Here is an 11,925-nt window from a genome sequence, read left to right on the forward strand (position 1 = left end):
CATTGTTTACTTATCTAATTAAGCATCTATCTCCATATAGGCACATGAACGGCAGGTACAAATCTATCTAGATGTCTATCTTTGTTCCACTGTACGTTTGCCAGTAGGTCTCTATACATAGAAACATAAAAACGGCGTGTATATCCTGCTGTCTTTTGAAACTTACAGAAAATTACCAACAGTTTCTTTTCTCTAGTTTGCTCAAATGCTTGTGGTTAGATATTCTGAAAGTATAGAATAAAAAAAAAAAAAAAAGGAGAGAGAAAAGAGAAAATTTAGACACTTTGAAAATCTGTTGCTTGGTTAAAAAATGCTTTTTTTTTTTTTTTCTTTTCCTCTAATAAACCAACACTTTCTGATTCTTGACTTCTGCTTGTCCTTTTCTGATGAGATGAAGTCAGGTAACAGGCAGGGCTGGGGTCACGAATGGTGTGTGGCACCCACTGGGATTTAGGAGCAGTTTGGTGGTATTTTGGATTCTGCACTGGGTGCTTGCTACCTGCAACGTGGCTGTAAGAAACGAAGGTTTAGCTCAGAGCACACAGAGCCCCATTACGTCTTATTAACTGTCTCAAAATCCAACGTGTAAAACAAGCTGAAAGTTGAAAAGGGGGAATTTGAATAAGTCCAAGAGGGATATTCCTTGTAATTTTTTATTCAAATAAGAATCAAAACATTTGGTAGCAGCACTTAAGCATGAAGAGTTAAATAAAAAGGGAAAATTCCTCGGTGAAATCATACCTAATGAACATAATGAGCACAAATCATATTTAATAATTGACTTAATCTGGCTTTCTTATCTCTTGGTTAAATTTGATTCTTTTCCCAAATGTAGGATTTGAATATTAATAGCCAAGGAGTATAAACACACCTGGCCTTATTATTTGCTAAAACGAGACTGAATCAGTGGGGAGCACTTGAAATGGAATAGTTTGCATCGGCGTTTGAAGACTCAAAGGAACAAAGACCCATAATGTGTTGTTTTAAACAGTTTCACTTTGAAAGTTATTCAAAAATTGTCCACAAATTAGTATTCAGTTAAAGGAAAACCCTTCGCACCGGTGGATTTATGGTGCTGCAGCGCCGTGTGTGAGCAGCAGCATTCCCATTTTCAAACATCTTTTTCTTTGCTGTGTCATGTGCTGAACGAATTCCATCCTACGTCTAGTTGTGAATCTGCTGGGTTTTCTTACTGTTGATTTTGTTAGCACTATTTAATATCCGTTTCTACTGACGTTAGTACAGATTACCACCTAAAAAAAAGTTAATGGTTGAATTCTGGTATCCTCAAATAAATGCCAGGGTGATGGCTTTGGCGGAAGGAAGATCCCTCCTGCTTCTTTTTGTAGTTAGAGCCCCGGTTTAGGAACACTGCTAAGCACAGTTGTTAAGATAACATCCACTCAAGTCCCAGCGATGTGGGGAGGATTTCAGGATCAGACTGTCAGCAACATTTAGTTAATATTGCATTTCAGTGCCAGCTGCACCAGAGCAACCAGTTGCAATCTGGCTGGCAAAATTGATCAGCTTTGTGGGGTCCCAAAAATCTTCACTAAGTTTATAAAAATGAATGCAGAAAATGTTGAATTTATCTGAAAGGGTCCCAGTGTTTTCAGAGATGAAGACAAACCCAGCACCCAGTGTTGTAAGGGATGGTTCTTGGCCAATTTTTTTTTTTCCTCCAGCTGGCTGCTCTGCGAGAGGCCGAGCATCGGGTGTCTGAGGAATGGCTGAAGACAGTCTTTTGCAATAGGAGTTAATTTGTGAGTAGCCCAGATCTGAAAGCCCAATTACTTAGCAGCAGTGGCTGGACCTGTTGTAGGGAATTGCTCTTTGTCTTGATTGAATTACTTTTCACTTTGTTTCCATTGCTTCCATGGCAGCACTCAAAACGACCATTTGCTTTCTGTAAGCACTCGCTCTATGGGAAGAAGAATCACAAATCTAGACGAAATGTTGAGGAGCAGGGAGAAATGAGCAGGAACCAGTTTGTAGGGTGCTGAGCGGGATGCAACCTGGCTGGTCTGGCGATGCCTTGGTGTGGTGGTTCCATGGGAAGGGTCACGGTGCTGATGTCCTCCTGGAGCACCATGTCTGGGCATCACATGCGTGAGCAGAACTGCCTCTGGTCTCGGGGAGAGCAATTCATGTGATTCAGTTCGGGCTGTGAGAGAGGTGGTGGCATGGGATGATTGGACAGGACTTTGAGAAGCCTGGTGTAGAAGGAGGTGTCCCTGCCTATAGCAGGGGTTGGAACTAGAAGATCTTAAAGGTCCCTTCCAACCCAAACCACTCTATGGTTCTATTCTATGATTCAATGGCTGAGGGGTCCGTGCTTCAGAGGAGAGTTTTGTTAATGAGCCACAACAGCTCTAAGTTGTAAGACAAATCTATGAGCCAGGTATATCCCCCAGATATGATTTTGGTTTAGCAGAGCTTCGGGAGGTCTTGTCTTAGCAGAATATCTGGAAAAGATGGTTTTCATTACAGAAAACTGAGGGTTAGTTTTGTGTATGCAAAGGTTTGGGATCCGCTCCTTGCAGGGACGGTTCAGGCAGTGCTCTCTGTTCCCTTCTGGGACCTCAGCCCAAGGGATTGGTGCTGCCCTGCCGGTGTGGGATCATAGGACCACAGAATCCTTAGAGTTGGAAGGGACCTGTGAAGGCCCGGAGGATGGCGGTGCCACCAGCACAGGGCAGCGAGGACAAAGCCAGGCAGTCAGAGCCATCACCTCCCTCACCTCGCTGCTTTCGCACTGATCTGTTCGAGCCGTTCCATTGTGAGAATCATGAGGAGGGAAAGTTTTAATCTGAGCGTTCAGACACACACACACAAATACGAATGATCTGGAAAAAATCCCCCAAACTCCTCTCGCCTGCCCCGCGGCGTGAGATGGAAACAGGGGCGGCTGCCGCCTGTACTCGACAACGCTGCCACATGTGATATTTTCGGAGGTATCTCGGGAGCATCTACCACATTTACAGCATGTGAGGCATATCATCTGGAGCCGTTTTGATCTCCCCTAACCCGTTCACAAACGCGCACATCTCATAACAGGCCCCGCGCGGCGATAAGCATCTCCGAGTTTCTTCTGCGCAGTATCTGCAAACAATTCAAAGCTGTTCCACACAAACAAATGTGAGAACCCCCTGACCACAGACTGCCTTTAGAGCAGACCAAGATTTGATGTTACTCATATCTTCCAGTACCTGTCAGAGTTCAAACAGGAAACCTGGTTTTTCCTCTCATGTCAACAACTTCTTTTCTGCACCGGCGCTCGCAGCGGGCTCGCACCGAGCGGTGGAAGTCCTGTATTTCTTTGGGACAAACAAGTACTTGCCCTGGTACGTCATTGGTGACATTAACAAGAGCTGAATATGTGGTTTTCGGTGATCCTGTGGGTGCTTCTATAGAAACGGACACACAGGCTTTGAGCAATCACACAAAAAAGGGATTCATTCATACAGGATATAGGTAGCACACAGCCGCAGTTTGCTTAGGAAAGGTCAGAAAAAGTGGGTGCTTTTTCTCTCGGCATTGCAATGTTTTGTGCTTATGCAGTAACACCTTTTATCACTTCAGTGTGTTTGTCATTGGTACGATATCCTGCTGCCAGCGCCGCAGCAAGGTCACATGAAAATATTCGTATCTACTAGTGAAGCTTTCATTCGAGCATCTTGGCTGTTAATTAACCAACATGACCTCCAGCAGCACCTCACACCTGGACCCAAGATTTGGCCACAGCTGCTTGTGTATTTTGGCACTGTTGGGAATGGAAATTAGGAATGATAGTTAACGTATATCCCCCCTCAGCAGAGCCCATTATTTCTCTCTCTTAATGCTCATCAATAAACGTGGTTCAATCTGAAACTCTGAAAATCTCAGCACGCTCCTTTTCCGTTGAAATGCTTTAGTAACATTTAACTTAACCTCCCCATGAGTGTAGGAAGCATATAATGAAAGTAATCCTTGACATCAACTAATGTCAGGGACAGAACCACTGACTCTATCAAGAGATGCACTGGTCCTGAGGATCATGTTTCCCATTTGATTTATGCCTGACAGATGCAAAAACCATCTCAAAAGCATCTGCACTGGGGAAAGAACACACACACATTTCCATGGCTTTCATCTTGCTTTGTTTTATGTGATTATAAAACATGCTTTTGTGGCATGCATAATCAAGGGGCAGAACATCTGGCGAAGCCTCGTTACACCAAAATGTCCATGTAGTTAAATATTACTGTTGTCTTCTTTATTTTTTTTGTAACAATAAACAGCTGCATAATATTATCACTGGTGCTAATGCTGTGAGTGGTACATGCTGAAATGATGGCACAGACCCACGCAATGAGCAGCACTGGGACAGAGCCGCTCTCTGAACCCCGTGGGCCAGCCCAGCACCGTGCTTCATCTGCTCTTTATTTCTGTCATAGAATCATAAAAGCATGAAAATTGGAAAAGAACTCCAAGATCATAGAATCATAGAATTAGAATAATAGATCCGTGTCTCCAAGTGCCACACCTCTATTCCTGCAGGGTTTCTGCCCAGGTGATTACATTTGACTCTCCTGCAGTTTTTCCAGTAGCTCTTTCAGAGCCAAGCACGACATTTAAAATCCAGTGTTACAAAGACTCCTGGAAAGTGGTACTGTTGGCATAACTCAGGGGTGCTGCTGGCGGTGCTTGCACTGCTCAGCTGCAGCTCTGATCTTCTTCATTCCTGGTTGGGCTAGAAGTTCTTGGTGGTCCTTTCCAGCCTTAATGGTTCTCTGATTCAGGGCCATCTCAGCCTGAAATGCCTGCAGATAGGTGGCAAGCAGAAAGGAATTATTTGCATTCGTTATAAGAAATCTTTCCTTTCTAATTTCCTTTCTAACTCTTAATAGACTGTGAAACCTCAAGGAAAAAGTAAGTACAGATATAAGCTAGTGGTTTATAAGCCTGATTCAGAAAAGCATCCAGACATGTCCCCTGGGGTACACTGCTAAAACCAAGTATATGCTGCAACGTCCTGCTGAATCAGTCAGTACCTGCAGTTCAAATCAGCAGTTTGTAGCAGAAATGAGTGGTAAAGCACTTCCAAGCTTTCAGCTATTTGCCTCCTGCTGCACAGAACATTCTCATGCATCAATGCCCTGTGTTATCCCATGGAACTGCACCAAGAGACTGCAATCTGGGGGGGCTGGGACAGACCCAGTGCAGTGACATGAGCCCTGCAGCTGTGGCTGGGTCCCTCGCTGCAGGGTGACACGACACAGGGTGACACGACATGGGGTGACATGACACAGCAGGGCAGCAGGCAGCCCGGCCCTGGGAACCAGCCGTGATTACATGGGATTAACTCCTGGTGCTCAATTCCCAAAGGGCTGCGGGCGCACCGCTGCGTTCCGAGGCATCTTCATGAAAGTGCCGCCAATCCCTTTTATTCAGGGTGTGATAAGTTGCAATTAGGTAAATATAAGTAATTACAGTCAAGTAGTGTTTTATGGCAAACTGAGCTTTACCCGGTAATTGTAGGCATCGCTATTTTCAGCCTGCACACAGTAGCATGTGTTTTCATGGCTGCGAAAGCTTCCTAGCAATTGGGTGGTAGATTACTGCTACAGCAGGGAGACAACAGAATTATTGCTTTGCTTTTCCGTGCATTTTGTTGCAAACTGTAGAGTTGGCCATTTTGTAATGCATAGAACATAAATGGGTTCACCTTGCTGGAGATCAGTGCGTGCACGAGGAGCAGATGCTCCAGCATCCATAGCAGCTGAGATGAACTTTTGGATTTACGGAGGGTTTTTAATGTCTTGAGCAAGACGATGGAGAATGGAACACTGCAGCTCTGGGAGCAGGGCAGCTTGCTGGCCCCTGGGATGTCCAATAGGTGCATCCCCAGGCTTTGAACTCCCCCAGTGTGCGCAAAGCTCAGGGGTTCCATTTCAAACCATGCATTTCTATATTATATTTCATACTTTTTCTTGCATCCTTGCAGATGTAAATTGCTGGGGTGCAGCCTGATTCCAGCCTGAGAGTCAGATGGCAATTTTCTGGGCTCTGTCGGCCTGGGATGGATTGGATCTGTTTGAAGTGGAGGATTTCTCAGTATGCCAATATCCTCTTGTTTGGCTACCTGCAGTGTTTTACAGCACAGAAGGCAGAGAGCGGCTGCTCGTGTTAACCAGGTGCTCTCCAGACTCTGCTCAGGAGCAGCTGCAGAGCCTTGGATTGGGTTTTCAGGCTTGGGGTAACAAAAGGGTATTTGCTGGGGGGGGAAGGGAGGTGCACAAGTGGCAAATCGCTGACAGCTCTGCTGGATCAGATGTGTTGGGATGTGTATTTGGGAGGATGCAAAGCTTCTCCGTGCTGCGTCTTCAAGGCTATAAACTCAGCCTGATATGTCAGGATGGCGCAAAACCAGTCCTGCCTTCTTCTTCTGCTCCCACACACTTCTGTGCAGCCCCAGCCAAGATGGCTGCGACCCACAAGGGTTTTGCTGGAGGAAAATGAGCATCTCCAGCTGCTGCGAGTAATCCTGTTTTAGCTAAAACCAAACACAGCAGTCATGTGCCACAGCAGCAGCTCTCAGGCCAGTGGCAGTCTGCTGAAGCACAAAGAGCCCCTTAATAGCTGAGATGGAAAGATAAGCACTGCCACGCTATTTAAAGCAGAGCATTTATGCCTGAATAAAGCCACTCCAGTTTCGGAGCAGTGAGTTTGCCTGGAAAGCCGGGATTGACATTGCACCCCAGGGACCGCAGCGCCCTTACACCCTCTCACATGTCTCCTTCCTTCAAAGCCGTACACCTCACCTGTGGGTTCCTCACCGCCTGCGTTGCAGCGCACAGCTCGTATTTTTGTCTCTTTGCTTGAGGAGCAGCAGTGGCATTTGTGAGCTGGGATCCGGCACCTCATCCCTGCACCCTGACACCAGGCGTGTGCTCCAGGAACCGTGCACCCGGCCGTGCACTTTGCAGGGCGGCAGGGAGCGGTGTCTGGCTGTGCCCCAACCACCAGCCGGGCTCTGCTGCCGGGCGAGAGTCTGCCAACGCCATTGATTAGAAAGTGCTGGTGGAGAAAGGTAGGAGCGGCGAGACTGTGCTGGGAGACATGCAAAAACACACAGGAGGCAGTAAACAGTGTCATGCAAATCTGCTTTGTACAACTCCTTTCTGCTGCAGTAACCTCAGGTGCTGTTTAGGACGCGCAGGCAAGGAAATGTCTGTTTTTTGAAAAGAGATATGGTTTTCACCAGATAAAAGCCCTTTAATTAGCCTGACATTTTTGCTCATGTTTTACAGCCACATCTTTCCATGTGCATGCCAGAAAGTTGGAGAGGCATGGAAATTGCTGCTGGGATAGGGCAGGTTATTGTAATGGAGCCTGTATGGGTCCTCTGCTTGCAGAAAGCCTTTTCTTTCGTGGTCCCTTGCCTTTGCTTTGTCATCATCCCCTGCACATCTGTTTCAGGATGGAATAAATGAGTCCATGCCCGAGAACCAGGTTGTTTATATGATGCAACATTCAAATGATTTTTGGTTTTTGTATGTCTGGAAAAATAATTGTCATCTCGGTAGCATGAGTTACCATAACGGAGCGCTCCTATTACTGCAGGTGGACGTGCACTTTTCTCCCAAATAGAGGTGCACTCAGTTGAATGGGTGTGGGGACAAAGTTTTTTGCACGGCTGACAAAGGGAATTTTGGAGTGCGCTGCAACACGAGCGATGGAGCCGATTAGCTGGGAAAGGGGAATTCCACCCCATGTTCCTCCACACAGAGCCCTGCGGTGATGGCACCGAGCGTGAATCCCCGCAGCGCGGTGCTGGGGCTGCAGCACCCCAACCCCAACCCCAGCCCCAGCCCCAACCCACTGCATGCTCAGTGCCTCCCTGCAGGGCTCAGCACGGAGGCACCCCCTGCCCTGTGTGCATCCTGAGCCCTCTCGTCAATCCGACGATCTCATAGCCCTGCACAGATCCCTCCATCACCTTGGGTCTTGCAGCGATGCCCATCCTGCCTCAGTTTACCCATCTATAAACTGGTACCATATTTTCCCATCATGTTTTTAAAGCTGCTTTTTCGGGGGGATCACCGCCAGCTCAGGTGCTACCTCTAGCAATGAGACGACGTTTTCAGAACCGTAGCGAGATCAGGGGTAATGTGCAGAGCTCTGCCCAGGAACCCAGAGGCTGTGACCCATGCCCACCGTGCTGTCCCTGGCTCCCACCCACCCCACAGCCCTGCGGGGCGACGCTGGCTGAGACCAAATGGGAATCACCAAAGAAACATGACAGCAGAGATCCCCCCTCGAGGACCCGCGGCCATGCAGGCTGATGGGGTCTTGCTAGGCTGGGGAGAGGGACTGTGCAAATAAATGCAATGTATAATAAAAGTGAAAACTGTCAGAACGGAGTATTTCACACTCGCTGTAAAAACGAAACTCGATTTCTTTCTTTTTTTTTTTTTTGGTGAAAAAAATTCACTGATTTTTTTTTTTCCATTCCGAAATGAGTTATTTTCAAACAAAGAGACGAGGCTTTGTTTAGAAATGAGTAATCGTTGTCCCACCTTTGAGCAGAGGGGATCTGCAATGGGAATACATCGCTTTGCAGTGACATAAGTGTGTGTGCATTTGTGTGCCGCCTGCTCTGTGAGCCTGGAGAAGCAGAAGGCCACACCTGGGCAGCGGTGTTTGCAGAAGCACCCGAGAGCCCTTGTGAAGGCGTTCAGAGAGCAGACATCCTTTTCCTCCCACATTTTATGTATTCTGGAGAAATGAGGACATTTCTGCTGGCTGAAGGAGCTGTGTGTGACGGGAGGAAGCGGTGCTTTTGCTGTCTGCGCTGCGGTGATTGCAGTGATGGCTCTGGTTGTGCTCCGTGTTGCACTGCAGCGAACTGGGAGCAGGCACAGGGCTGGCAGCAGGTCACAGCATGCCTGTGCACTCTGTGAGAACCTGGGTCCTGTCCTTTCCTTTCAAGTCGGTCTCCTCCTCGTGTTGTAGTTGTGTTTGGATGAGAGAACACCAGTAAGGACACAACCAGCCAAACTGAGCCCTTCTGTTTATCCATGGGGATTTGATCAGAGACTGAAAAATAGTCTGAGAAAAAGTGTCTCCTCTGCTACTAATTGATTGAGAAACGCACATTTTTCCTAGTGCATCATTTAGGTGATTAATAAAATTGGATGGTCTTCCCAACCCAAAGCCATTCTTTGGCTCTGTCCACTCTCCTGTGCAATTTTCAGCACTGGTGCATACAAATTTCAGGGATTATTTTTAGCCACCCCTTTTTACTGAATTGCCCGCTATTTAATGGACACCTAGAGCACTGCCGACGTGTTGTGATTAACATGGTGGAACCCAGGAGCTCCAGCCACAACAGCACACCACGAGGGCAGCACCTGCACCAGCAGGACCCTGCAGGGGACACAGCACTGCTGTCCTTGTGGGGCAACATCGGCCTCATCCAGGAGAGGCTGCAAATCCCAGAGCCCTCGTTAGGCTCCATTTCAGGTGTCAGAGGTGCAGGGGAACAGCCACAGGTAAAGGAAGATTAATTAAGGTTACTGAATTCTTGTGTGTCCATACAGAGGTAACTCAGCTCACACACTCCAAGTGGGTGAGTTAACTCCTCAGTTTATCACCAAACCACCACCTCCTGCAGCTCTTGGCGTTAACATGAGTTAAACTAAATCTCATCCTTCACAAAGAGGAGATTCTGACCCCTCATTCCCAGAAGATGGGTTCTAATTCACTGTGGCCTCGTGCTGGCGATGGGATTCTCCCCAAGTAGCTCCATTTCCGTGGGCACTGTCACCATCTAGTGGCACTCTGCTCCTGGCAGGTGCAGCAGCTGCGTTGCTCTCCCCCATAATCACTCATTTCTCCCGGGTGTTAGTGCCAGCTGGTACCAATTTGCAAGTTAAAAGCCAGCAGGTGTGGGTGCAGCCTTATCAGCCCACATTTCCCTATGGCCCCATTAGGAAGTGGCTGCCTGGCTGCAGGAGGAAGGTGCCCCTGGTAAGCTTCTCTGGGGGTTCCCTGGGATTGTGTGGGTTCTGTCTGAAGCGTTGGGTTTGAGTGCAGAGAACGCTCATAGCAGAGGTTTGTGCTCTCAGGTTATTGTGAGCAGTGATCCATCCTAAGGATCTCTGGCAGTAACCCCATGGGGGGTGTGTGTGTCTAATGCTCAAGAACTCCAAGGGAACAAATGCTGTCTGTGCCCTAGGATTCCACCCCCTTACTGTGTCTGTGGCAGCCCTGGGGGCTTCTGATGACTTCCTGTGGGGGGGGGGGCTGACATATGCATAGAACCACAGAGGGTGGCACTTCCATGTGCTCGGTTTTGCAGGTTTCCATGCAGGAATGCAAGCAATGGACCTTAAATTACAGAAGCAATTTCCCTCCTCCACAGCTGAGGAGTGATGCTGGGCAGGGCAAGGCTCAGGGTGCTCTGCCTGGTGTTGTGGGTTTCTCAGAACTGATTTTCAGCACTCTAGATCCCACTCACTTTACATAATAATACAACTTTTAGGCATTTCTTCCCCATCTGCAGCTTTCGGTTGAGTTTTCTTTGGTAGTGAGTTGCTGGTGGCCCACAGCATGTGGAATATGAATATCAGCTCTGTTGCAATGCACACCCTCCCCTTCAGCCTGGTGCTCAGTGTCCCATGGCCACTGTGCGAGATGTCAGCTCAGCCAGCTGCTTGTGGGGTGCCAAAGGGAGGATGGAATCCTAGAAACAGGGAGAAGAAAAGGCAAGTCTGGCTCTCTAGCATGGTCTGTATTGGCTGCAGCACCAGCTCCTGCTCTGTACTAGCCCCAAACCTTTAAAACATTAAAATTAAAGAATGGAGAAGCAGATGGGCTTTGTGCTGTAACGTCTCCCACTGCCAGCATCTCTCCATGCAGCTGAAGGTTTTGCTGCAGGAGGAACGTGGGGTCACCTCCCTGGGGAGGGCATGGTGCAGTTGAGGGGCTGACACGGACTTGCAGCCCCAGATAACGTCTCGCCCACCGCACCGAGAACTGAGTGTGGTTTTTCAGTTTCCTATTTTTGACTTCAGAGGTACCTTCCCCTATCCATGTGCCTCTCCAGCCCGCGAGTGCTCTGTGAGCAGGGGAGAGAAGGCAAACAAGGAACTGTTCTAAGAAAAATGAAGGTAACCACATCTGAAAAAACAAGAGCATAACCCTCACAAAGAACAGAAAACGAAAATGACTGCTTTTAGACCCATTAAGCTAACTCTTTTTATATTATTAATCTTGGCTGGAGCTTGGAGCTAATGAATCATAGTGAGATGGAAAACAGATATCTTCCTTAGGACACCTGGTAGCTCCTTCCATGATAATTTGATACAAACTACTGAAAGAGTTATATGAGTTTGACTCAACATTTGGATTAAGCTAAGAAAGCTCAGCTGCAATTAATTCTATGTTGTATCCTGTATATGGTGTACAGGATAGATGCCTATGGTAGAGAGATGGAAGCTGTCCTCTTATTATTATTTCTAATTGTGATTGTTTCTGACCTTTCATTTTCCCTTTATTGGCATGATTTAGAAAAGGAAACAAGCTGTGTTCAGCACATCTACATCCAAGGTATTGTCAATTAAAATACTTAGCGAGCTCATACTGGAGTAGGAGGCAACAATTGGAGGTCAGTTCATTTACAGGTCTGTTGAGCATCATGGCATGGAAGGAGAGATTGCACTCACAAAGCAGTTGGAATGCTCATCTGCAACAGCAGCTGTATTCCTGTATGTACCCAGAGGTTGCCTTAAATACCCAACCAGCTCCTCAGCAGCTGGAGCTGCCCACCAGCGAGGCACCCTGACCTGGGAGCTCACCCAGTGCAGGACACCGGAAGCCAAATGTAATTAAGGTATTGGTGTCTGACCAGGATGCCATAGTCAGCTGTTGTGAGAGGTC

The sequence above is a fragment of the Numida meleagris genome, chromosome 12 (genome assembly GCF_002078875.1).
Source record: "Numida meleagris isolate 19003 breed g44 Domestic line chromosome 12, NumMel1.0, whole genome shotgun sequence".
Classification (NCBI taxonomy): Eukaryota; Metazoa; Chordata; class Aves; order Galliformes; family Numididae; genus Numida; species Numida meleagris.